Below are 26929 nucleotides of genomic sequence, written 5' to 3'. Positions count from 1 at the left end.
CTCTTTTTCCTCTGTAGATGATGCCAGAAAGAGCTTGAACTCCTTGTTGGCTGGTAGAGAAGGATGCGTTTGGCATATAAATACGTTATTCATCTCTCTTCTATGAACAAAAATGTAAACATTTACAATTGACAGTATTTACTTAAATAAAAATCTTTCTTCAACTACATTTCATCTGGGTCCATGTGTTGACTTCACTTGCATTCCAAAAAACCAAGGGAAATTCCAGCATACGCAGACAAAATTACATTAAGATGGTGTTAGGGTTGCTGACTCTCATTCCTAAATAACACAAAAACTAAAAGTACAGGAAATCCTGAGTTAAGGCTCTTTCACAAACTTTAGACATAATTTCCTTTTTCATACATAATACTTCCTCCAGTGCTGGTGGAATCAATTTGTGGCTGGCTGTTCTGGCATTGGGACAATGAAGTGGGAGCAGAATACAGCAAATCTGCGCAGACTCATTTCATTTCCACTTGTATGTGCGGTATTACCGTAAGGACAAATCCTTCAGGAACGGTGATTTTGAGTGCTTAAAGCTCAGATGTCTGAAGTACTCTGATTTTTGAAGATTGCTACCAGGAAGCAAATTAAAAATCATTTTAAAAAATCAGAAAACTCTACACAGAGTAGGAATCTCAGGAAGAGATGCACTTTCAGGTAATTGCCAGTCCAGGTCAAACTGCCCACTCTGGTTTTAAGATTTTAACATCTTCCTGATTCCTAATAATTCAGTTTTCTCAAGGCATCTCATGAAATTGAAGCATTACAATAAACATTAGTCTTTCCCTGAGGGGAACTCCTGCTGTGAAAGATAATACTAAATTGCATTAGCAAGTTTCCTGTTGCCAAAAGGGTCTGCATTATGGGTGCAATCATTAAAAACCATCCATCTACTGAGGTGCTATCAGTTTTAGGGGCTAGCTGCGTATTTTGAGGCCTGCAAGTGAATTGCGCTCGCTGCTGTGGAAGGAAGCAATAAATGTCTAGATGCTGATAGCAACATTCCTCGCTATTTTAGAACAGGAAGTTAAAGAGCAGCATGCAGCTGAAACTGCAAGGAAAATTCCAGTAGTCACTCTGAATTTGGTTACTGCTTGGGAGCTTGCCCTGCTTTGCCAGGGCAGTGCTGCAACTCCTACATGAACCACCATCTTGTGGCTTTTTTACTCTCATTTGTAGGGAAAAACCAACAAAACAACACAACAAAAAGCATACTACGCTACAGCATAAAATAGCGCGATAGCAGAGCTGCAAGCGAGACCCACCACTTTGGTAACGTCTTTCTATCTCAAGTGATAGTAGACTTCGAAGACTTTTCTTAACAATATAAACTCATTTATAGAGCTAAACTAAACCCAATTAACTGGACACCAACAAACAATTATGTACATTAAAAACCTTCTGTTCTCACAGATCAATAGCCACCCAGATGAACAGTGGTACTGAAGTCATTTCTATTTCATTCTGCATTTAAGATGATGCAAAGATGCAGTGGAAGGGATGGAAAGAGTTCTGTACCCCTGCCAACATGTGCCAACGCTTCCTGCATACCATCCATGCCTAACGGAAATGTAAACACAAGGCAGTCAGTTCAACTGGCTGATCCAGTGAAAAATTAGTTCTGAAGAACTAATAAGATAATAAAAGAGTTCCTTGGGTCAGTAAGCTGTGTCAGGTCACACTTGAGGCAGTATCTTTATTATCATATACAACAGCCAGGGGATAGAGGAGCAGAACAAGATCATGCTTCTGGCAGCTGCTATCAAGGAGTTCCACAGCTACAGTATGGAGACTCACCCTCAGATTCACCACGGTGATGGTGCAGTTTGGCTTAAGGACAGTGGGCATCCTCCTCTACATGCATAAATGAGAGAACTATGAGACAAATGAATCGCAAGACCAGCACACTGTTACCTGGCATGCTGAAAGCAGGCTGTGACAGACCACTGAGAAGAGCTGGTCTCAGGGTGAGAGATCTTAATTATGTTAGCAGCAGGACCTAGCTACAACATGGATGAAACACTTGAGAGAGTTAAAAATAAGCATTGACTTTGCATTGGAACGAGAAATACACTTCAAACTAGGACAGAATTTAGGAAAGACTTGTCTGGAGCCTGAAGCGTCCTGTCTCTTGCAGGAACAGAACAACTACATTTTGCAGAATCTCTAAACTGCACTTCTAGTGCTCTTCCAATCATCACAGACCTCCTCAGCAGTTTGGACAAATAAATCTGTACTGGTGTACGCCCTAGACAAAAAGAAGGAAATCATTTCATCTATGCCATCCACGTTGGCTATTTGTTCTAGACAGCCATTACAAGAAACAGTAAGAAATATTCCCGTCCAGTGCCATTCTCTTGCCGTATTTCGGACTTTTTCAGATGAAATGGATTGTGCTTCATGAGATGTTTATCTCTTTCCCTTGATAGTAAATGGAACTTAAGGTGATTATTTCTGATGCAGCTGTCTGTGTTTCAGGCTACTGAAGTTAAGGGAGCTGTACATCTCATCTGAGGAGCTGTCACCTTCTGTCCAGCTGCAGATATGAAGTATGGTACTATGATCCAAATATTGAGGGGTTAATGTTGTAAGACTCAGAATTATTCAGTTTTACAGTTTCTGTCACCCTGGTGCCTTAGAGGCTTTCCCTATCTAGTTAGCCTCATCTCAATGTGTCAAGACAAAGCCAAAGGCAGCTCATATCTCTCTTAACCAAGCCCTTCAGAAGAAGGAAAAAACCCATATTTTCTGGATTTCATTAGTAAATTTTTGATGATTTTAAATCAAAGCAGGCTCAGTTCAGTCACCCCTCTGGAACTGTCTTTGTATTGTTTTGCTGAACTTAGACCTACAAGTTTGAAAAAGCCAAATGTCTACTGGTTTCCTAGGAATCTTTGTGAATCTCATAGTCAGAGAAATGTCCTAACATTTACCTTTAGTGGACTGTCATTTAATTTAAATCTTGCTCTATTCACAGTTTCCTTTACAGCAGTAAACAGCCTCTGTGTTGGTACTCTGATGTTCCAAACATTTGATGCAGTTACTACACAATGTTCAGTACTTGGTGATTCAGGTCAATCTGTTTGCATCTTCTAGAATTTCTGTGCCAAACTCCCCCACAGTCACAGAATCACCAAGGTTGGAAAAGACCTCCAAGATCATCCAGTCCAACCATCCACCTGTCACCAGTATTTCTCACTAAACCATGTCCCTCTGTACAACAACTAAATGGTTCTGGAACACCTCCAGGGACAGTGACTCCACCACCTCCCTGGTACCTGTTCCAGTGCCTGACCACTGTCTCAGAGAAGTGAAATTCTGTCCCAGACAGAAGGGGACTATCTGTAAGTGGCTGAAAACAAGCTTGAATTTTGATAATTGTATCATGAGGAAATGCTTTCTATTTTGGAAGTTACTTCAATTACCGTGTGACTAGAACTAACTTCATAATATGCAGAATGAAACTATGACTGTTGAAGTCAGTGGAGTTCTGTCTTTAACTTACAAGATGGGATTTTACCCACAAAGCAGTAACAATTTGTCTTACAAAAACTTTAATTATTTGTGTTGCTTCTATTTACAAATGTTTAAACCATTATTAACATTCAGAACATTTTTCTTATATATTTGTAACATATTACTAGAGAGAAGATACAGGGAAAATGCCATCTGATATATATTAAAGATAAGTAACTCAGATGACCCACCACAGCATTCTAACTAACAGTGAATACTGCGTGTTTTACTCAGCTCTGGTTTTCTGTTGGGTTCACTTGGCTATCTTTACCTTGAAAAAACTCTCCCAGAAAACAGCTGAAATCCAGTTAAAAAAACAAAAAAAAGTATCTTTTTTCATTTACAATCACATTTTCTTTGACCTACATGAAATTTGTCAGTAACTCTTGGAGCTGTTGCAGTCTTACTGGGCTTAGAATCCCTCTCGGTAGCAGCCATGGATATATGGCTACTGCCAAAGGAGAGAAGCTCAAGGCTTCCTTCAGACTAAGACACATTTCAAGGGCTTTTTTTCAGCCCCGTGTTAAATCTTCAAAATGCTTCATTCATTTTCAAGTGGTATTCAGAATTTGCTGCAATTGCCTCAATTTTTTCTTTAAGCAGTATGAAAAATACAGAATTCAAAACCTATAATTGTTAAGGAAAAAACAAGGCTCAAATGCATAAGAGACTTGTTGCACCTTGACAAGCAGAAGCAATGCATCAGCTGAGCAGTCAGAAACCAGCCTCCAAGTCCATAATAAGTGCTATGGGGAAGGCACTAGCAATTGCATTTGTCTCTGAGCCCAACATCATGACAATGGCCAATATGTTCAACATTTATCCTCAAGTGTCAGCTCCTGGCTAAACTTCACATTGTAGTATTGATAATATGGAAATGAAGGTTTCTTGCCTTTGCAATTACAGACTTGAAGAGGACTTGATAATATTAGAAAAACACCCCTAAAGCTCAGAAGCTGTAGGAGAACATGCCACTTTTCCTCAGTGTTCTCATAAATTTTAAATCACTCTAATTTTGTGAGATCTGATTCAGGATCTCTGGATGGACTCGTCCATATAGCAATATTTGCAGCTACTTTATCATAAACAAAGCAACCACTATTTAATGAAAATAAAGCATTCAAAGCACCCTCTAACTGTTTTTGTATTAAAACTTGAAATGGTGGTGACAGCAAAGCAATGACATGAGTTTTTCTCTGATGACCATGAGAAGAATTTTTGCTTCAAATTTTAATGGGCATTACATTATAGACAGGCCTGGATGCACACATGCCTAGCAAAGTTACCCAAATTTTCCATTATGAGACTCTGTTTTCAGTTATTTGTAACTTTGCCAAAGTTTAATTATTTGCACTGAAATTTTCCACACTGAGTATCTGCCTGAGGCTGAATTTCTGAGTGTTTTTTTTTTTTTTTTGAAACAAATAATTCAGTCATCTCTGAAATCAAGGCTAAGGGAAAATATGTTGTTTTCATTAAAAAGCAAAAACAAACAAACCAAAAAACGACTTCAGAGAGTTCTGCTGAAGTTTTACGAGGAATATAACAGGGTTACCAGGATTTTTTGGAATGGGCTTAAAATTTGGGAAGGCTTGACTTTATTTCAAAGACATGCTACTCTCCATCTTAAGACAATTTGTCATTTTTGGCTAAGTTCTCATGCTTTAGAAAACAAAACAAAACAAAAACAACAACAAAAAGACCATTCCACAGAAGTCAGTACAGAAGTCTCAGGTGTCAGTGGCTGCATTTCTCAAAGATTCTGTAATTATAATGCGTTCCAGACTGAGGCTGAGCAGGATTTTCCTTGCAACCCCAGCTCTATGTCATACTGGGCTGCAGTCCAAGGCTGAGCGCAGAAGCTCTGTTTCTCCCACCTACTCTCAACAGGAAGTGAGAAGGAGGAAGCTGCACTATTTAAAAGCAGCATGTGCAAAAAGCTGATCTGCCTGGAGATGAGGAGCAGATAGGAACCAAGATACCAGGATGCAGACCGGAGAGTGACAGAAGAAGGAAATGGGAGAACTACAGTGATAAAGACAGTAAATGGCACATGAAAAAGGAGGTGAAGAAATTCTGAGCCAGCAAGAATAAAAAAAGAAGAATAGATGATGAAATGTTGGCAACTGTGAGGAAGACTGAAGGATATACTCAAATTAGGTGAGAAATTGGTGCTGGAAGTCAGTTTATAGAGAAACCTTTGGTGGAGAATTTAAAAAGGCCAAGAGAGACAGAACAGATTCAAAGCTAGAAAGAAAAGGAACTAATGGAAATAACTAAGAGATGCTGAGCAATGCAAATGGAGCTGGAATGAGGAGAGAGGTTAAGAAGATATGACTGAGACAGTGACTGGTAGAGCCATTAGCTGTGCTTTGCAGGAATAAATACAAATATCTGTGTCCTGTGGATGTGTAATCAATCAAGAGCCCAATAACCTTAAATAACTCTAACAATCCAGCCATTGTCAAAAAATAGACTGGAAACAATCCATCAGAATATATTATCATATTGCTGCAGTCCACACAGAAGATAGAAAATATTACTGCTAGTTATTCTATTAGCTTAAATGTCAGGAAGCTATGTGGGGTATGTACATCTTCCTAACCCACTGATAAAACAAGCACATAACATTTAGGTGTGACGGCTGGAATATTGCAGGGTTGTTGTTTTTTTTTTCTACTTTGGCTCAAAACAGTGCAACTTCTGAACTTGAAGAATACTATGGAACTTTGTTAAGACCAAGTATTTGTCAGTTAGGAAATGGAAGAACCAAAGCTATACAGCCATGCAGACTTTGGGTCCTTTGTGCTTCGGTGGACATGTAATTGCATGATTGCTTATCTGTCTTATTTATTTTACATTAGCAATATGCACCTTCTTTTGGCTCAGAAATTCTCAGTGTAGCTCTTAGCAAGTTAGTGGAGTTCTAGAAGGTTTTCTTATGCAGACCTGCTTTTTCTGGGTGCCTCACATGAATTCCTGTGATCAGAACTACTGAATTGTTGCATATGTGAGATATCAAAAGAAATTAAAACATGTTTAAATTAATTGCTCAAGATTGGGCACCTGAAAATGAGCATCTCAAATTACAGGATAGTTGTAACCTTTTCTCTACAGATAGCAGGGGTAGCTATATCACTTTAACTACAAGAGTCAAAAAAGTAAACATATTCAAATGTGTGAAGCACACAGGCTACAGTGATGAAAACCACTGAAAAGATCATGAGGAAGTTAATCATTCTGTTATCAGAGCATATTTTGCATACTGTGAAATAAACAACGCAAATGGGCTCATACTGAAGTAGTAAAAGAAAGCAAAAAGTAAGATACCATTTAAAACTACTTGTCATCCCTGAGTGCTGATAGAGCAAAAAATCTTGGCAGGAAACTTTGGTATAGACAGCAACTAAAAGCTTTTGTATATGAGAGAGGAGTGAAGTTTGAAGATGACCTGACTTCTTGTACCTTCTATCTTTAGATTGCTTGACTTTGCACCTTGAATGACACCCTTAAAGCCTATATTCTGATATGCTTTATACGTACATACAGAGCCTTAGCAATTCTGCATATTATACATATGTAATTGCCAATATCACCAAAACCCCAAGATGGCATTATAGTTTTGTTTTACAAAACTGTTTGAAAACAAACATGCTTTTGCTTGTAATGCTATAAAGAGTTTTAAAAGCTCTTCTTTCTCTCTCTCTTCCTTTCTGTTTCCTGTTTTTCTCCTCCACACTTCACAAATACCTTCTTCAGAAACTGCAGGACTATCTCTGGCTCAGACAGCTGCAGAAACAGCTTGGCTTCAGACACTTACCACAGCAGATTTGCTTAATCAAACAACCATCAGAGCAGCTTTGTTCCAAGCAGTTGCCAAAAGCCTGTCATGGTACAACTTCAAAAAGCTGTTCCAGCAGCTTTGCTGCACAAACCAGAGATGCTCATCGTGCATAGAGTGACATCATACATTTCTACGTAGGAAGACCAATGATGTTAATGTTCTGTATAATTCTGTGGCATAGGTTCATTCATCTAATTAAGGTATTTGGAGGAATGCTTGTCATACTTTGGAGTTATGGCCATTTTATCTACTTTGTATCTTTTACAAAAAAGTAATACTTTGTCCTAGACTCTTTCTACAGATTGGCCTGTATCCAAACACAAATGATTTCAGAGAGTTTGAAGAAAATCCTTTCAACAAATTTGAATAAGTAATTTAAAACCAAAAGCCAACTGAGAGCCATCAGAATAAAGGACTGAAAAGTAAGCTGAATGCTGTATGTTCATGGAGTTCGAGACATCATCAAAATCTATCAAATTTTTGTGGTTTCAATAGTTTAACCTGTACTAAAGCCTTCAGTGACATGCATTCTAGCAGCTGCTAAGAGAAACCTGCTCCAGAGTGTTAGTATGTCTACTTTATAAGTTGCTAAGTTTATACATTTTTCCCAACAGCTGGCCTGATTCTTTCTTCCTGCAGCTAAGTCTACTATTTCTTGTCATACAAGAAGTCTTGTCCTCATGAACTGAGAGAACTCTGCATATATACCCTTCTCTCTAGAAGTCTCTGCTTCAGGGCACACAATGACTGTACTTTCAGTCTTCTCTCGCTGAACGTGTTTTCTTGACTTACAGTCATTCTCACCACTGTTCTCCAGACTATCCTTAGTAGTTCACTTCTTCCTTGAAGAGCAATACCCAGAGCTGGACATTTCAGTCCAGCTGAAGCTTTGCCAGCTGTGAGATTTATAGGCTGTGCTCTTCTTAAGAGAACTCTGCACACAGTTAATGCCGAAGAGGATAAGTACTGTATCCTTAATGTCATGAGTACTTACAGCTCATCTGGGAATATTCAACAACTATGCAGGAAATATATTTGATCAACTAATAAGATTAGATCTTGAACATGCAAAAATTCTGCTAAGAATAAATATTTGAAGTCTTAAAAAATGCACGCCAATTTCCCACAGTGTATTAACTAGCTTAGCAGTGAAGTACTGATTTTCTCTTGTGAACCTATATTTTTTGGAAGTTTAGAAATAATGGCTACAGTGATAGCAGTTAAATATTCATGCTTAATTCCAGCAGATCTGAGTTTACTTTGTTAATTCTCTTACGACTAGTCAGCTATCTTTCTTCTGTGCTTCTGAAAATTACATACGTTAGGTGACTTATTTTTCCATGGTAGACCTCACGTTTGGGCATAACTATTGCGCTGGGCTCTTTCTGATACAATTCTCTTCTCTAGACTTCAGTTGTTTAGAATTTAATTGTTTCAAATTGTGCTTTAAGATATAGGACACAGTATCACTACCTATTACATCCAGTGCCTGTTTTGTCTGAAGGAGAGTGGAAACTATGAGCTACAACTCCGGCTGTCAGAGGCAGCCCCACACTGAAATTTATAGCACTGGACTTCCAGGAGTCATGCCTCCACCCTGAGTTTCCTAAAAGGTCATAGAATGGCTTGGGTTGGAAGGGACCTTAAAGATCATCTAGTTCCAACTCCTATGCCATGGTCAGGGCTATGATTCACTAAAGTTGGATGCCTATAACTCAGAGCTCAAAGGTCCAGACTCTGGATGCAGGAAAGCAATAATATCAACAAGAAAACCAGTGTGAGTCTGGAGGCTAACCTCTGAACAACTTGAGTGATTGCTGTCAGGGTATAACAAGAGACTCACTTTCTCTTGTTGTTTACTACCTTGAATGAACACTTGGGATCACATATTTCAATGAGGGGGATAGGCAGAGGCTCAGTTTTAACCAATAGCTCACTGGTTAGCTTGAGGACAGAAAAAGAGCCATTAATTCCTCTCACTGAAGCTGCTTTACTTCACTGGGAACAATTAAATATTCATTAGGCAGAAGAGAGAGCATTACCTTATTACTTAGCATTCCTGCTAAGAGAGAAGAGACCTCCATGCCTGAGCTGATGAAATTTTAAGTATCCCATATTAACTAATCATGAGAGCAGGGACTGGAATCTGGGCCTCTCTTTACTAAGGTGAGAGAGCGCACCACTGAGCCATCTTACCACACCACATTTCATATTCCTTGTCCTTCTCGGCTCTCTCTCAATTTTAACAAGTATTTTGCTGATCTGTGCACAGTAAAAACGTGTAGAAAGAATTTGAATGACTTCACTCAGGAAACCAGACAGATCTGAAATTAAAACATGATTTTGGAAGGTGTGAAATGTCTATTCAAAAGGGAGAGGAATGAACAAAAGGAGTTGTGTCTATGCTGAATTCTACAGCTGATGAGTAAAAGGGCATAGTGAGTATTGAAAGCTCTCTAGCCATATCTCTGCTATGGCCTGATCTAACATTTCTGTATTTAGTGTGTTTTCTGAACTGGATTTCAGATGCAAGTTAAAGGTGGACATACCTTACTTGAGAAATTCAAGGCTCAGACATCAACTTTCCCAATTTCACTCATTTACCACACCGTAAATGGTGAAAACTTGGGTATCTAGAGCTTTCACATGCTTTCTGGCAAAGAGGCATCTAGCTGAGGATTCCGGGCGCCTAAATTTGGGATTTCATCAACTGAATATTCTTGGAGATCACCTCCACATGCAATATTTGACCATAAATGTCTTGCATGTATACCTCAGCATTCTCTTTGTCTGGCTTCAATATAATTTATCTTTTAAAGCTAACCCTTCATATTTGTCAGATTATTTCTGGGATCCAAAGTCAGAGTAGCTGTTTTTAATTCAGTGTCTAGGCAAAAAAAAAAAGAAAACAGAAAAACAGAAAAAAAGAAAAAAAGAAAAAAAGAAAAAAAAAAAGAGCTCATGTAAAATGATATATTGTCCTGCTTAGCACTTGGAATGTTAAATTCATTAACAGCCATATGTTTTAATTTATTGCTATTATTACTCTCACATTCCCTCCTAAGATTTAGTAACATGTATACTGCCTGCTGTAATGGTCACTGATTGTACGAATTTTGAGTGGGTATGTTATTCTGTAAAATAAGAGGTGTTTTGAAATAGAACAGGGTTGAAAGAACTGCGGAAAATCAGTGTATTTGTAGATTCATCAGGGCTAGTTTCACTGGGCTTTGGAAAAATGGAGACTTTATTTTAAGGATTACTTAGCACACATCCAGCGAGTCTGCACCATAAATGTTTTGATTAGAAATATATCTGGACAGTGCACAGGACTATCATTTGACTGTCCTTGGTTTTGCACCAATCAGCTCTGTTCTCCCACAAAGAGCTCATTTTCTGAGAAAGAAAATAGGGCAGTGGTGAAATTCACAGATACAGAATAAGCTGAAACAACCAGTTTTACATTGGAATGTAAGGGTCTGCCTACATGGTTAAGTGGAACCAAAATAACAAAATGGCTTACATTTTATGCATACAGTTATGGTAGTTCAGGTCTTCATGAATGCTGTAATTTTAGAACAATAGCACTGAATAGTGAAATAAAATAGATTTTAAAAGTAAATTATTTAGAAATAAGGCAACCTCATTCTGAATGAAAACACTCACAGACAGTCAAAATCCCTCATTTATACAAGGCCAAATTCCAGCCTTAGATATTTCACATTAGCTGTTCATAGGATGTGTAACAGCCATATTGAGCACAGTAATCAAAAAAAGCTTCTCCTGAAAGACAAAAGACAGTCCTTCGCCATTGGACTTGGTGTCTACCTTCTGAGGTCTGAAGTGCTACTCTAGATGGAATGTTTGAAATAAACCTAAGAAAAGTTCAGGTAACACGAAAAATATCCCTCATAGTGGAGTGGGACAATCCAAGCAGCTCTTTAACATCACAATATAATTTGTTAATAGCATGTGGGAAAGGAGAAAACACGTATTTGTGCAATTTTTCATTTCCTCATGAAATAAAAGCGATGCAAGTACCTCTATTTTAAAAACTGTTTGCTGTGCACTTTAAGTTCTCAAATAAATCTTTTCTGCTTTTGAAAGATTTCTTGGATAGCTTAGATGAACGGGTGTGGACGGGAAGATTTTGGTCATTAATCAGAGGGCTCAATTTTTCACTAGAGCATCTTTTCATACAAATATTTGAGCTGAATAAGCATTTGAAGTAAAAAGAATTTGAAGCTGACTAAAACTATTTCCTCTTTCAATTAAGTACATTTCACTTGCACGGTTGCTTGCATTACAAATGAATCACAAATTTTTAGGGCAATCAAGATCAGACTTTTTCCTTTGAAAATATAATAAATAAAAGCCCCAAACATTCCTCTTTAAAATGTCTCTCTTATTCTTGGAAGAAAACCCTTTTCCTGTACAGCACAAAGCAGCAACAGACAGACACAACCTGTCTTCCCCAGTTTTTGCAAACACCTTCTTGCCTAAGCTTGCATCTGCAGACATATCAAATTACACTGTGAGCTCCTAAGGAAAGCACTGCTCAGCTTTAAGAACGTGTGCAATTTTACTGTCTTCCGCAGAGCTGAAGCATATGTTAATGAGCTTCTTTGCACAGGGATCATGTCCTGAAATAGGACTGAATGCTGTTATCAGATACTACAAGTTTCACAAGTTCTAACTTCCCAAAACCTTCAGTATGAAAATGCTGCAAGAGGCACCTGTGGCCATCCTCAGTCAGCGCCTCCCCTTCTGGATCAGATACATCCAATAGCCCAGAGAGCGAGGAAACTGCAGCTGCAGGAACAAGCTTCTGCAGAGGGAACGAAGTTGAGTGTGGTAGATAACTGTGTAACTGTGTATGACAGTATTTCATGTAGAAATGGTGCACGCGGTTAAACCAAGGCTATTTGCCAAATTCCAGTGTAGTCAATTACAAGCATTACCACATATTCAAGGCTTATCAGTAATTTGTAAGCTGTGGTTGATTTTAGATGTGTTTGCATAATCTTCTACATTCTAGTCTTCCTTGGAGCAATGTGTATTTTCAGTCAGTCAAAACCAAGCACCTCTGTATCAATCTGAGAAAGGAATATCTTCCCCCCTCCAAATTTATATATATATGTATATATATAGAGAGAGATTGGAACATACTTTCTTCCAAATTTAACAGTGTAAGAGAATTATTGGAGCTGCACATCTCATAGTCTCTAGCAGTGGAAAGAACCATGAGTACAACATTCATTACTTTACAAGCAATAGTACTTACATAACTACCGAAATTTCTGCTTGCTCAAAAGACTGAGTGACCATTTGACTCTTAGTTTAGTGAATAAATACTCTCTTCAGTAATCTGCAGTCTTTACCTGCAGATGTGGAGAAGATGAAGCCCTAGGTAGTAGTCAGCATGGACTGCAAGAACAGAGATGCAATTCAGCTTCATGATGTGAGAGGGAGTTCTGGTCCTGAACTACAATTTCACTTGACAAAATATTTTAGACAAAATTCACTTAGACAAAATTACTACACAGACTCTGGTATAGAAAGGGAGAATGTGAAAATATCACTGGACTTATGAGATGGCTTCTATAGCGAGCATTGAATAACGTCTTTTCAATTTTCTTTCTTTCCACCGGTGAGCATCTTCCTTAGTACTTTCTGAAACTGTACATGAAGAAGCTTTATATATAACATAAACAAGGTAAAATATACAAATAAGCTTTAAGTTTCAGTTTCAGGTAATTTTTTGCAAGCCAGTGGTATCTGCTCACTTTAAATTCTCCCCCCTTTTTGAGTAAATACTGATGTAGTTTATCATTCTTAATTTTAATAATACCATGCTTATTTCCACTTGGAAACTTGAAAGTTCATAGTAACAGTTTGCCACACTCAATTACATTTTCTGATACCTGGGGAAGCATCTCAGAAGAAGTATTTAAAAGTCCTTCTCATCCCATAATTATATTAGATTGTGAGAATTCTGATTTAAAGAAACAGCAAACAAACCACCAAAATGGATCTAAATGTTCCTAATATTCTGGAGGACTAAGTAGCATTCAGTGCTGCCAGCAGAGAGACTCAAGTGTAAAAGTGATCTGAGGCTGCAGGCCCTAAACCAGTGGAAGCTGAAAGGCTTTGCAGATGTGATGTGGTCATTCTCTGTTGATGCTGGTGGTCATACTGCTATCAAGCACTGCTCCCACAGATGTTATTGGAGTGACGCTGGCAGAGCCTCTATTGGAAGACATCTGCCTTGCTCTTCCAAACAAAGTTGAAGAGCTACGATGACAGCTGCACAGAAAGTGAAGAAAAAGGGAAGACAATAGAAATCTGAAAGAAATATTGAAGATGTAAATAGAAGCAACTAATAGCTAACCACTGTCAAGATTCAGACCAGAATTTCACAGAAGTTAGAAAGCACAGCTATAAGAGGGTTCATTTTTATCCCAGATACAGTGCCGTAAATCTGCAAGTGACTCTGTATTTACAGCAGCATAAATGAAATCAGAATCTGCCTTAGATCCCTCAAGTAATTTTGATTTACCTCCCTTGTCCATTTGTGCTATAAGAGCTTCACAGCTGCATGCTACAATCATACAACACACACGTAGCTGTTTATGGCAATGCTACAAAAAAAGCTGACCACTGAATGTAACAGCCTGCAGTCAGTTTATTTCTGTGAATGTCAAGAGAAGAGAAGTTGCTCTCAGTGCACCCTGGTCTATTGTTTTTCATTAGAAGGAGAGCAATGATGCATCAGTTTTTATCTCTACACAACATTCCCAGTCCTGGCAGTTAAAGGAATTATTACTACACACAGAAACTGATATTTTTGTTGAGAACACTGTGTATATTTTTTTCTGTTGTTCTGTATTCTGTTCTGTGCATTGAGCCCTACCCCCACTTAGGGGTACAACTTAGTCCCTATGGAAAAACTGCTGAAAATGGTATGGATTTGTAAAGTACCAAATACTTTGTATTTTGCATAGAGTGCACAGACAAACTGTATTAGCTCTGAGAAACACAGAGCGTTCTGCTGGGCTATCTAAATCCACCAGATTAAGAACCAGCATGACTGGATTGAAGAACTGCTCAAATACAATAGTTGAATTCCTCACATACTAAATTGGAGAAGTGTCCCCCCACACACCCACACTTTTCAGATGCAAGAGATTACACTGTAGATCAAAGCCTGGTGCTCCACTGCAGTTACAGCTCAAGTATTACAAAATCTGTACATTGGGGCATCCTTGCCTCTGTTTGCTACAAACTAGATGGTGCTGGAAAAGTGAACTTCTGAGGGACACACAACTTGAATCTGCATGACTTAGAACAGATGGAGGATAAGAACAGCCTGCTGTGCAAATGACATTACCTTACCCAAACGTATGTGGCAATATGCCAAATGTGTGGGTGTCCTGGCCTTCAAATGCATGAGGAGAGTAAGTGTTATCTTTACCAGCATAGTACCTTGCTGTATTTTCATGCAATTTAAGTGTTTGGTTTTTTCCTTCCTCAGAGTATGAGGCTTGGGAAGATATTCAAACGTATACGTGCTACAATTTATAGCAGTAGCACTCCTCCCTAACATACAATTATTTTCTAAGATGCTACAGTATCTGGCGCTGAATACTTGAACACAGCAAAACTATTTAGTCACAGAACGAACATAGGTGAAAATATGCAAAAGCACAGGAGAAACAAAGAAAGAGACTGCACAGACATCTCTCTGTGCAAAAAAAAAAAGTATTTAGAGAGAGATTTCCTGCAGCAAACATGACTAATAAAGAAAGAAAATAGTGAAAGAAAATAGTAAAACTGTCTATAATTATAACCACATTACCAAATTATGCAATAGTCAGAACTTATGGTTATCCCATTTTGGAGGGAAAACATCTGTTAATGCTTCTTTTTTTTTTTTTTCTTCTCTTTCTGAGCATCCATGTCTTCCTACTGAGATCTGGCTTGGATTATTTCCAGGAGCTCCTTTATAGTTTCTTTTCCCTAAACACAGTGGTTTTGTTGTGGTCTTCCTCTATTTTTTGAGGGTAAAGAGGACCATGTCTGTGTTTTTTATCCCGGTTTCTCTCCTTAAAGCCAGGATTTCACCCAAAGAGCTGGGATAACCAAATTCAGCACACAGAAGAACAAGATCCTTTTCCTTAAATATGAATGTTCTTGCTGTTCTCTGGCTGCTCTCAACAGAGCCTTAATCTTCTGTGTCAGCAAATGTAGCAAGGAGGATGACATTATTTTCTCACTAACTTGCTTTGACACCCTAAATATGGATTACTCTTTCTTCCCATTGCAGAATTTGTGCACAGCCTACCACAACAACCGTTTCATGTACACCTATGCCTTCCCCAAGGGCAGAGAACACCAGACATCAGTTTGTGTCCACCCTCAGTTCGTTTATCACCATGAAACAACGGCAGCAGCACACAAGGGAGAAAAAGATGTCCACAGCAAAGGTGAGAAGCCTTGGCAGTTGTAACAGAAAGAAATCAAAATAAGTTAGAACAACAACACTATTGCAGTGTTTGAGCATCAGAAACTAATTTAAGACCTTTGAACGCAATTCCAGAGGTGCTACCACAGGACTGCTCAGATGCAGGGAAGAAACAAAGGAGTTAACTGGAGAGCAAAGTGCTTGTGAGCAACAAGATCTTTTCAGTTTCAAAGGAAAATTCCATGCTTTCCCTTCTGGTTGGCCTGCCATAGCGGATATGCTTTTGGAGTACAGCATGTACAGTGCATAAGCAACTATTGGCATTCATGGTTGGCTTCCAAATCAGCAGTGCTTAAAAATACAAAGTGCAAACTCGGTTCTTTCTTCTATCCTGGGTCTTGCTGTTGCTGTTTTTGTTGCTCTTGTTTTAATTTTGAAACAGTATTTGCTTTTTTTAAAAAAAAAAATAATATATATATATAATTTTAACTCTTTGCATATACTTCTCTGTTCAATCTAAATGTTCTTCCTTTCCTTCTGATGTCAGTGGCAGACAGTTTTCAGTTTCCTGTAAAGAAACAATACTATAGCCGACTACAGGAACCAACACTTCTAAAGACAGCAAATAATATCTCAGAGCCCACCCAGAGCAATGCCAGAAGGTACACTTCCTCTAGCACAAACACTGTCAGCATGCTGCCTGAATACTGGAGGTTCTGTGTGAAACCTGCTCTAAAGAATGTAACCAAATGGGGTGACAAGCAAGGATCAGTCTGAGAATTTGGGGTTCATCTTAAGAAATCACTTCTCCTAATCAGCAAAATATTTACTGTTATCCACACTCACTTCCCAGGTCAACATGTCTTGCTGGAATTAAATGACATTGCTATAGTTATCTTTTATATTATTTCAGTGTCTACACATGCTGGGGGCAGACAGAGACACTGAAGGTAATTAGCAATGGAAACCTTCAGTGTGAATGAAGATGATTATTACTCAGAGCCAAGCAGCAGCTCAGTATGTCCTTGAACAATGTTAAAAACATGGAAATGTTCGAGAATGAATTGGTCAGAGCAGCTGAGCAAGTATGAGGAAATTACTCTCCCCAGAACTGTGGAGAGAAGAAAACCGAGTGAGAGAATGGCAGCATGGCATAAGGGTCATGGGAGGGACCTTCTCATATTCTAAACTAGCTTCTCTGTGTAGCTGTGATGTGTGACAACATTCACATATACCATGGCTGCAGTTTAGTTAACATGCACATAACCAAACTGGGAGAACAAAGTTTTTTTCACCCTTCATGTCTATGTATAAATGTGCCTTCACAAAGAAAAGGTTATACTAAATATTCAGATTTTCTTAGTTACTCAGTAATCTCAAGTATAAGAGAAATGAAACATTTAAAAAAATCCAAGGTGATGCATCATGAGAAAAACTCATCCAGGTTTTACTTTATGGGCACTTCAAAAAATGTGTAAGGCCTCCAACTAGCAATGAAGAAAGTTCACAGCCTTGGTTATTTCCTCAGGCCCATCTCCATCTCGCTTCAGGGCAGCCATCCAATGATGCTGGCCCTCAACTGATCCTTCTTGCAGAGATGACCTCTTGGTAGGAAAATTGACTACACCACAGAAACCAAACCTGTTCTAGTATTTTCTCTTTAGCAATTAAGAAGTAGTTGCTCTCACAGAACTCCTCTGCTTAGTAATAAAACAACAGGGAAAAAAATACAGACCTCATTTGTACAGATCATCGACAAAAATCCAGCTCATTCCAGCCTGGCCTTCATTCCAGTGAGGCCTGTGAACACTTGCTAATGAAACTCTTATCCTTTTTGGTTTGGGAAAATGCACCACAATAGGAAAGTTGTCAGCTAAAACAATGTTAAATATGCTTTTGCTCTTACTTCAGGAAAGAAAAATCATGTTTCAAACTGTTTCTGCTTGTCAGAATTAGCACATGAACTGCCTGAAGAGAAACATGAATAAAAATACTCTTCCCCTTTTCTGTTCCCACTTGAAACTTCACTTCAACATGGTTTACACACACGCACACACACACACACACTCTTTCTCACAACGGGGAAGAGCCTAAAATGCCTTCTGTTTAAATATTTAGGCAGTAACATATTGTTGATTTTGTACTTACTATTTGCTTGACTCTAGGTTGATATTGAAACAAACCAACTGCACGTCTTTTATGTTGCATTGACTCAATGTGAAAGAATATGTTCATATAAATAATCTTTGAACCACGAGAAATTTGCAGGATGTTTTGTCAAAGTCTTCACTGTGTTAGTTTCAGATATTGTGAAGACATACAAAAATGCTAAGAAATTATAAATAAAGTGCAAATTCAAGAAAACAATGCAGAAAAAAAGATCAGCAATGTTTTGCACTTTATTTGCAATTGTATTTCATCACTTTTCTTCCACTCCCACCTTTTATCAGAAATCCTATGCTCTTGGATCCTACGTTTTCTTCAGTTTTCTAGAATTAACAGCTCTACTCTCCAGAGATTTTCCCATTTTCTTTAGCATTTCTTCTTTCCCCTTCTGTCCAAAGCCCCTGTTGAAAGCCTTCAACAAATCAAATCCTTGACAGCAACTTCTTTTATCTTCATTTCAGAAACCTGTCACCTATGTTTCTGTAGAATGATATTTTAAACTAGACTAGCAGAGTGATTTATAAGCTTAGAGACTGCTTGATTTGACCTCTTTCACCTTGAAAGGACATGTAAAAGGAAACAGAGATTCGTCTTCTGCCATTCCATGGGCTCCCAAGCTTCTTTTCATTGGGAACAGGACATGATCATTTATCCTGAGTGAAATATTGCCAGTTACAGATGCTTCACTATCTCTATAATACATTGTTTTTTAGCTTACATTTTTCTCAGAATCTAGCGATGTTAAATGCAGTAACAGGTAAAAGCTTCCAGTACCTTCATTTTTTCCTTCATCAGTGGCTTGCCAAAGCATCAATATTTAGTTGTGTTTTCTTGACATTTTACTTTGACGCTTACATGGACACAGAAGCTAAAAACAAGAGAACTTGTATTTTTCTTTCTACTTGTTATCATAGAAATCATATAGTGGTGCAGAAGGGGTTGGAATTTTAGCATATCTTTAATAAAGTGTGGCGTCAGAAGCAACGACAGTCATATGTGATCAGTCACGTTGAGTTAGTTTCAACAGAATAAATGAGAATTCAGTCTTAGGTGTTCATCTAATCTAACCAATCTGAAGTGCTAAACCATTTAACATGGTTTGTGGTTTTAAGAATAGAGAGCTTGGTCTGCTTAGTCACATGGTAGCTGCACAAGAAATTCATGCCAAAGCTGGAAAGTATATTGATTAGTACTTAAAAAAAAACACCAAGCACTTGAAAATTGAAATCAAGTGGTTAAACAAGACTAACTTAATCAAAATATGTCAAAGTCCCTTTGCTAGATGCAGGTTATTCATTTACAATCAATTATGCCTGCCAGAAGTCCTTAGCAACAAGAAAGACTTAATTCTCTTACTCATCTTTCAGTTCAGGACTGTAGGAGTAAAGATTGATTTCCTGCTTGATAATAAATATAGACATGGAAGGAGAAAAGACAGAAGAGCAGAAAGCAGGGGAGGTGTGGCTGTTGCTGAGCTCTTCAGAATGGAAAACACTTTGGAGAAGCACTTTGGAGAAGCACCTTGGAGACGTTAGTTACCCTTGGTAACTGCCGAACTGGAGTCCAATTCCCTTGCTGGTATAGGATTTCCCTTCCTGGCCAAATGAGGTCTCCTTCCATCCATCATTGCTCATAAAGGAAGGTATTCTCAGCTGACATTAAAAGCAGAGTGACAGAAAGCAAGAGACCAAAATAAAAGATAACAAAGGGAAACAAAGAGACTCGGAGAACATGGAAAAGCAAGGCAGCATCTCACTTTTGTCACGTTGTGGGTTTGTTGGAAACAATGAGATACACTGTTTGATGGGCTGTCTCTGGTGAAAGCTGCCCAGTAGAGCCAAGAATCAATACATGGCCTTTTCTCATTAAATCCTTCAGAAATCTCTTTTACCCTGTGGTTCTCAATTTTTTTTTAGCTTTTACAGGTTTGCTGGATGATATGAGATCGAACAGGCCATCCCTTCTTTATCTCATTCATATAATTTGGTCTGCTAATTTCTCATTTCATCCTTTCCTTGTCTTTCATACGTCATCTTCATACTAACCTTGACTGTATAAAGAAGATGTCTTTGAATGAGTGATTATTCTCTCTTCTCTCTTCTGTCATCTTTAACTGTCAGAGTTAATTGCAATACTTTATGAACTTCGATGAGTTTCTCAGAGATGATTTCACAATTACAATAGGCATGCAGTCTCTAATTATCACAAATGTATGGAGAAGTCAACAAGTAAGTAACAAACTGTTTCATTTCAACCAGGGATGCTTACTGGAATGCTAAATTCCATTGGAGCAGTTAAATACCCTATTAAGGCAAAAAGGAAACTAAAGATCCTGATCTAGCTACTGCAGCCAAAACTCTTTTATATTTCAGGATTTCCACTAACCACTATCAAGTTCAAAGCAGTCTATCCAGTCCTTTAGGCTGGTGAGTCTTTCTCCATGGTAAACACGCCCAGTGTTTCACAACATTCTCTCAGGGATGGCAGTTAGCCACCTGGCAGTTGTTCTTATGAAAGGTTTTCTTCATTTTAATTATAAAAATATCCTAACAAATGCCTCCCTTGCCTATCGAGCTGCTTCCACGATGCAGTACAGTGTGATTTACGAAGAAACAAATTAACACATTCCTACTATGGTCATTATAGCTATAGTTGGTTGGGCAGTATCAAGTGCCAGGTTTTTTTTGCAGTTTAGGTACCAGAAGCATTCATTTGATCTGATTTACACTGATGACATTCAGTGCTGCCACTCTTGTATTATAGCAACTTGTCAGTGCCAGCTATTTAATTTTGTAAAGTCATTACCCACAATTTATTAGTGATGGCATTTCAAGCCTGAAGAGTCTTACATTTTGGGGACAGTGAACATCCTTGAAACAAGCTTATGTTAATGCCTTGTATCTTGCAATTGGGCAAACTAGGAACACTCATGCAGAGAGTGATAGCTGCTCAGCTGAGCTTTGCAGCTGCTCTCTTCTTCCACAATCAGCGGAATGAAATACACATATCCCCTTGATATAAAAAAATGGAAAGAACTGCATCTGGAACTAGACCCAGAACGTCTTCTTCAATGTATGGTCAATACATAGACCCAGATCAGTGCCTGCTGCTGCCTGCATGAATTTTACTATTGACTTGAGTAGTTGTACGGCTGGTACTCTGTACACCAGGGGGTGATTGACGAGTTATTTAATTAACTAGTTTAAGCAGCATTAACAATAATCTCAGCAGTACCCAATGGATTTTCTGCTTTAAATATACTGTGCACTTCCCTATTTATAGTAAACAACAGCAGTGGGATTCATCTGTCCAAATATAGATTCTGCACTGTAGGTGTCTGTATCTGAGTTAACTGTCTGGGCTCCCCTTAGAGTTGAGAGAAAAGGCTTTCTGAGGGCAAAGCTTCCCTCATCCCATTTCTGACGTCTAAAATAGATTAAACAAATCACCTTCATTTAGGAGATAGAGCAGAACAGTCTATTTCTGTCTATTCACTATCAAGAGAGTCTTAATAACTGGCAATGGTGTAAATGCCTACTTCATAGATACTACAACAGAGAGAGAAATGCTGTGCCCTAAAGCGACACCAACAAGTTTGTGTTTGTCATACAGACCCTATATTTCTTCAGATAAGCCATTTACCTCTTTGTTGCCTTTGAATACTGTTAGTCTATATCTCCTACTAGTTTAACCTGGAAGCAGGGTACGCTTTAGAATGGTATTTCAGACCCACCCTTCTTGCTGGCTTTCACTCTTCTCCCCATACTTTCAACTCCATGGTCTCATTTTACTAACCAAGGAGGTAATGAGCTATTGAAATGAAACAGGGCTGCTGTGTAGCTGGTCGAGGAGATCATTGTTGAGCAAGGCAACATGCTCTTATCCTTTGTCCCCAGAGGACTGAGCAAACGAATTGTGAGGCAATCCCATTTACTGCTGATGCCAATGCCAGGAAATGAACAATCTGTGTCAGCTGTTGACTTTTAAAAACAATGGTCTGGATGTAATGCCTTCTGAAGTTACCAGGAATCTTATTTTTCCTTTGTTTTCAAAGGCTTGGACTCAGGCTCAATACCAGGAGTTTATTTTGCTTTGCTAATACACTTAATAAGAAATAAAGTTAGAAGCAGGTGTAATTGTAGTTACGAGCAGTTGATCTATATGATGAAAGCAGAAAGTAATAAAAAAACAATCAATTTCCCGTTTTAAAAATTTTGTGTACTACCAGCAGATGAGTGCTTTTATCACCCATGTCATAGTTCAACGTTTATATAGGAGATTTTTGGTGCCTGTATTAAAAAGTCTAGACAGAATAATTCTGTTATGCTTCTTATGAGGAATTTCCCAAATAGTATGTGTATTGCCGATGATTCATTTGTGTAGCAGTTCTTCTCCACTTAATAATCTTTAATGTAACTATTGATAAGGTTTCTGTCACTCGTGTTCTTCTTTCCTCCATCTTCCCTCCCCCTATGGTCCCCTGTAAGGAACACACATAACCCACAGTGACAGTGTATGTATGTATAGGGTATGATGCACAGTGAGGCTTGTGATCTCACTTAATGTCTGCAGAAACTACCACAGTCTAAAACCAGTAACCAACATTTCTGAAACAACAGTTACCCTCAAATATGTTTATGTAGTACAGCATTGTTATTATCCTTACTTTAAAGTTCAGAAAACTGAATCATAAAAGAAAATAATTGACTTATTCATGATCACATGGACCCAGAAATTGAGTCTTTCCTGAGGCCATGTTCCTTTCTCTAAGACAGAGAACTACATATCCCCAGTCCTACCCTATGCATACATGTTTCAGTGTATGGTATGGTTCATTGACATGTGATATAGATGACTTGCAGGGAGAATTGGTTTGCAGAGACCCTAAACCACAGGATTTAGAAAAAATTCAGCCGTTTAGATGATCATCACGCTACTGAGGTTGATCACAAAAATACAAGTGTGCACTTTTAGTGCAAATGGCACTACTGCCCACTAGGACTTTGTCTGTGCCTGTCACAGAACTCACATATACCATCAAGCATCTTCTCTGTAGATTACAGGCAAGTGGATGGGGATGCATGGCTGTAAGCATTATTTCAAAATACCAGCTTGTGTATGGAAATATTTATAACATCTTTATAATCTAGGTTCTTTCTTAATATCTTTTAACACCTTTATCAAGACCTTGAGGGGTCATGGAGTACGCTCTCATCTAGTTTGCCAGTGACAGCAAATACAAGGAAACAGTTGATGCACTTCAGGGCAGGGCTGGAAGTACAAGCGACCTGGGCAGGCTGGAGGAACAGGTCAAACACAATCTCATTAAATTCAGCCAGGAAAAAAGGAAATTCCTGCACCTGAGAAGGAATAACCTTGGCAATGGTATGTGCTGGGCACAGACTAGCTGGTGGGCAGCTCTATTGAGAAGGACTTGGGAATCCCAGCGGGCAGCCAGATGGGTATAAGCCAGCAACCTTTCTGGAAGCAAAGACAACCAACCATATCCTGGACTGTTTCAGCAGAAGCACAGACAGAGATGTGATAATTCAACTCTACCCAGTGCTTGTTAGACAATATCTGAAATAATGCATGAAGTTTTGGACTCTCCAGTACAAGAAAGCCACTGATTCATTGCATAAAATTCAGTACAGAGTGCTGAAGCACTTGACCTTGAGAGACAGGCTGAGAAGAGGGAGCTTGCTCAGTGTGGAGAAGAGACATCTTTCAAGGGATCTACACAGCAGCCTTCCAGTGTCTATGTGGAGGTAGAGCCAGACTTGTCATGGCAGTGCATAGCTGGAGATAATAGACATAAACCCAAACAAAAATGCTTCAGGTAAGGTGTTAAAAAAAAGCTTTTCCCTGCATCAAGCAGAAAAAACAGTTGGCAGAGAGGTTGTGCAGTCTCCACTCTTAGAGCTTTTCAGGACCTGATCAGCTAAATTCTTGAGGAACCTACCGTGAGCAGAAATCAGGATTAGAGACCTCCTGTGGTTTCCCTCGATTTGATAACTAAGAAAGAGAGTTAGCAGCTAATGATTTTGTCTGGGAAGCAAAAAAAAATATTTTCAAGCCACAAACTTCAGGAAGGAGTGTAAATGCATACTAAAATCTTACAGCAGCTACATAAAACATTCAGCACAGTTGCAGTTATTTCCCTTATATAACAGCCTTTGCATTGTTCCTATTTTTAATCCCTTTATTATCACCGATCACCACTAAAGCAAGGAGTGAGACAGAAGGACTGTGGACTGCGATACTGCTTACGATGGCTTTTGGATTCACTGCAGAATACACACAAAATTACTTATGTTTATGGAGAGACATTCTGGCCTCTGCCTCACTGCAAAAACATGTGCTTTGCTTATGAGAAAACCCCACAAGTCTAAACTGATTGAAGTTGCTATATTTCTGCCTAATGTTTCATGGCATGAAGTGTATGAGTGTGCACTCTGTGACACACCACAATGAGTCTGAAACACTGGAGGAATATCTGATTGCCACTGAGTTATTGTACAAGCACATACCAGCTGTGCAATAAAAGGGATGGTCTGAATATGGCTATTTATCCATGCTCAGCTATCCAGGCTAGAAGCCTGGAAATCTTGGCCAAATTTCTCTTTTTCCTTCTGGACAATAAACAGGATAATTGACAGAAAAAGAGGACAGGGCAATGCAGACGCAGACCTAGAACAAACCTGTGTGGTTGTCTCTTTCCCTGATAGACTTTAAATTTTTAAGACAGGCATTTTTTGCTACCCATGCTGAAGCAGGGTCACTCCTTTCCTGTTACGGATAAAAGTGAGTAACAGAATTACAGTTTCCATTTTCTGTCTTCTTCACTTCTGTGATGGCAGGAAGAAATAAAGGCCACATTAGCAGGATATGTCCATTTGTAACAAAGTTTCAGTACTGATTTCCACACTGGTTTGTTTCCAGGTATCTTCTGTGTGAGGATAACTGTTCCTCGGGGCAAGTGGAAACGTCCACTGCAGAACAGAATGACTTCTAGGTCTCAGAAGTAGACACTAAGTCTCACAGCGAGCCTAGATCCCTCTTGGGCTTTCAACACAGCTTTCCCTCACGATTTATTCCTAAAAGTAAAGAGTGCAGTGATGATGCTGGAGCAGTTCCCAGCTGTTTTGATTTTTGTTTTTGTTTTCATTCAGGTCTTGTTTACAGTCTAGTTCTGAGGAGATTCTATGATCACTTGTGAACCAGTAGTCTCATCTTGTTCCAGAAGAACCAAGGAGATAAAATAGTAAAATGTGAAAGAAAGTTTTCACTGAGTTCCCTGAAACACTCTGGGCTTGTCTATGTGTTGTTTTTTGTGCTGATCTAACAAAACCGAACTGGGGTTGCATCAACTTAATTACATCACAGCAAAAGCTATTAATCTAATCCTTGAATTTGGTTTACACCTATGTAACTCAAACATCTTAGCAATAGCTACAAAGGGAGCTCAAGAGCATAAAAACTACCCTACCTCCAGCCCACCACCTTCAGTTTCAGTTAAAGGCTAAGAAAGCATGCACTACATGCCCCTATACTTCACAGGAAAACAGGGAGAAACAAAGCAGTAGATGTTTCTAAATTAATGAAAATCACAACCTGGTATGGATAGCTTTCAGGTCTTTGTCTTCATAAAACTAGCAGTAAAGGACAAAAGCATTTTTTTTTTTAAACACTGCATGTCACCTTTAAGAGCAGGGGGAAAGCATCTCCTTGACACGGCTGTATGAGCCCCTTGAGGCTTTTCCAACACTTCATTTTAGTCATCTGGAACAACTTATTGATACACAATCATCTCTTTCAGAAATTTCCAGAGAAATTAACCCCCTATTACTCGCACAGTAAATCCCTGTGGAGCAGTCTGGTCAATGCTTCTGTGCACACTGACTCCTGACATGCATGACAGTGCCAGACTTATGGAGACCATCAGGTTTTTCAGAATAACCAGCAAAAATAGATCACTTACTGACATTGCCAGTTGACAGCTGACAACAACTCTAATAGTAAGCTGGCCATTTCTCCCCCTTCCATTTGCCCAGAGGATCCCGAAAGGGGAACCTGTGGGAACTCAGGAGGCACTACATTAGCTGAGGCAGAGGTTTATCTTGTTGCTGCAGAAACAGGCTGAAAATGAGTATGGTTAACTAAAGGTCAACAAGCGATGGCTTCTGCTGCACTGCTGAGTGAATGAGGAGGGGGCACAGGAGTCCTTCCCTCTTATACTCTTAAACACCGATCAATCCTCTTTTGTTGACCCCTGAGAAAAAAACTGGGGCTGGGAATTACAGATTCTGGGACTGGCTCCAGGAACAATATATTCTGCACTTCCTTCCAGATATGTAGCTGTTGCCTTTTTCACACCATCCCTAGCAAGGCTCCCTACTTAGGGACAACACTTCTTGTTGAAAGCTGATTGCTGTGGTTGTGGCATCCTTCCTTAGCTTACCACTGCTTTCTACTGCTACCACACTAGCTCAACAAAGCCAGCAGCCTGAGATCACATTGTCTGACATTTACTAAAAGCACAGCTGGCTGGGTGGCTGGGCTGTGGATGAATATCCCCCTCCAGGCCCAACTGTGGGAGCTGGAGGGGATATTTCCCACAGCTGCTCATCACTGCACTCTTGCCAAATGCCACCATTTTCTCAAGTCTGCCAAAGGGAATCAGGACAGACTTCTGGGACACCCAGGTACTCCTCATGTGCTGCCAATCAAAAACAGCAGCGCCAGCTACAATTGTAACAAATTCCTTCACAACAGACTGTGCTCTCTCTGATAATCAGTCAGTAAGATAATACAGTTCTTTCAAGCTCGTTATTTTATCCTTTCCCTCTCCCTCTTCCTCTCCCTTTTCTTTTCCTTTCCTTTTTCCTTTTTTTCCCCTTCCCTTCCCTTCCCTTCCCTTCCCTTCCCTTCCC

General features: G+C 39.1%; 1 long non-coding RNA gene across 1 annotated transcript in view; it reads right to left on the bottom strand.

The window, feature by feature from the left end:
• Nucleotides 1-26929, bottom strand: part of LOC122168394 — a 126434-nt gene that overhangs the window by 49412 nt on the left and 50093 nt on the right. The gene's annotated exons all lie outside the window — the stretch shown is intronic.

Source organism: Centrocercus urophasianus, unplaced genomic scaffold (genome assembly GCF_019232065.1).
Source record: "Centrocercus urophasianus isolate 14NV4802_14NV808 unplaced genomic scaffold, USGS_Curo_1.0 seq_11, whole genome shotgun sequence".
Classification (NCBI taxonomy): domain Eukaryota; kingdom Metazoa; phylum Chordata; class Aves; order Galliformes; family Phasianidae; genus Centrocercus; species Centrocercus urophasianus.
This window is presented reverse-complemented; position numbering and strand designations above follow the sequence as displayed.